The 1,735-nt window shown below is 35.5% G+C and overlaps 1 non-coding gene across 1 annotated transcript; it reads left to right on the plus strand.

Moving 5' to 3' along the window:
* The first annotated feature begins 1,200 nt into the window (after window positions 1–1,200).
* On the plus strand, window positions 1,201–1,305 carry LOC111827675. The gene has a single exon (XR_002831332.1). It is a non-coding gene; the product is annotated as a U6 spliceosomal RNA (small nuclear RNA).
* Window positions 1,306–1,735: the final 430 nt, after the last annotated feature.

Raw genomic sequence — 1,735 nt, forward strand, 5'->3', positions numbered from 1 at the left:
CAGAATGTAGAAGAGGTCACCAGGGGAGAGGGGAATGGCGAGGTATTTGTAAATGGGTACAGATTTGCAGTTTGGGTTGATTAAAATGTTCTGAAGATGATTAGCTGTGATGGTTGACAACGCACATGGTCAATAGCTCGACATAAGGAGAAGAATCCAAAGATCCAATGCAAACACTTTCTTCTTTGAAACTGATTTAGGCCATAACATTTTAAAAAAATCATTTTTATATTTCTATAAAATTTGAAAAATATTGCAGCTTCAAAATGAGAATAATCTGGTTATCAAAATAGGGAGGTTCTGTGATATACAAACAACTTCTAACACTTCATAATAAATTTAAAGACCTGAAAAAGATTAAAAATTAAAAAAACACATGCAATAAACCCACATGTACTCACAACCCAGCTTAACAATAGAATGCTACCAAAGCCATACACCTTCCTGGGCTGTGTCCTCTCTCGAGGTTCAACCATCTGGTTACAATCTTAAATTGTGACCCCCAATCTTTAAACATTGAGGTGGCAGGAAGTAGACCATATACTAAGGAAGCAATAGAAATACTTGTGAAAAAAAATGAACAGTGACTTGTTGCAGTGTTTTCATATTTTATAGACAAGTTTAACCCATTCCCAAAGATTTTAAAAGATGCTCCTTGACCAAGTAAAATTTACTTCAGGAATGCAACAGATTTCCTTTGTTGGAAACTGTATAAAATTTCATAATGCTAACAGGTCTAAGAAGCCAAAATGTTCATTGTAAAAAATACTCATAATAGATATGATGAAATATAACATGCATTTCTTATTAAGTGGAATGGTACCCATCATAAATCACCAGTCACAATTTTTTTTTGAAAACATGTGTTATAGTAACATAATTTGGCAGAATTCTAAAGCACCAGTAAAAACATTTATAAGAAATCCAATCTTATTTGTGAATGGTAAGCTCCAGAAAATCTAAGAGAGTATGTCAACATTTATTAAAACTAGAAATGCAGTAACTTGGACAATGGTAAAACAAATTTAATAATTTTACCACATACCAACAATGACTAAGTAGAAAATATTATTTACTACAGTTTTAAAATATTAAAAAATGAATACCTAAAAATAAATTTTAAAAATTACATCATTTTATTGAAATACATTTTTAAAATCGAAATATAGAAACGTTGCATACTTAAAAGTTAACCTCACTGTGCTCGCTTCGGCAGCACATGTACCAAAATTGGACCGATACAGAGAACACTAGCATGGCCCCTGCTCAAGGGTGACCCAAACTGGTGAAGGGTTCCATGTTTCTTACTTTCTAGAGATCTGCTCTAGCCTACACAGTATTAACAATCCAATCGTATGCACTTCAAAATTTGTTAAGAGGGTAGATCTCATGCTAAGTGTTCTTACTAAGAAAATACAAAACAAAACAAAGAAAACCCCAAAGGGACACAAGGGAATTTGGGGAGTGTTGGATATGTCTACCACCTGATTGTGGTAAAGGTATCACGTGTGTTTGCACATGTCCAAACTCATCAGATTGTACACATTAAAAATGTGAAGTGCCCTAGCTGGTTTGGCTCAGTGGTTAGAGTGTCGGCCTGTGGACCGAAGGGTCCTAGGTTCGATTCCAGCCAAAGGCACATGCCCAGGTTGCAGGCTCGATCCCCAGTAGGGGGCGTGCACGAGGCAGCCAATCAATGATTCTCTCTCATCATTGATGTTTCTATCTCTCACGC

The sequence above is a fragment of the Myotis lucifugus genome, unplaced genomic scaffold (assembly GCF_000147115.1).
Source record: "Myotis lucifugus unplaced genomic scaffold, Myoluc2.0 scaffold_199, whole genome shotgun sequence".
In the NCBI taxonomy this organism is placed as follows: domain Eukaryota; kingdom Metazoa; phylum Chordata; class Mammalia; order Chiroptera; family Vespertilionidae; genus Myotis; species Myotis lucifugus.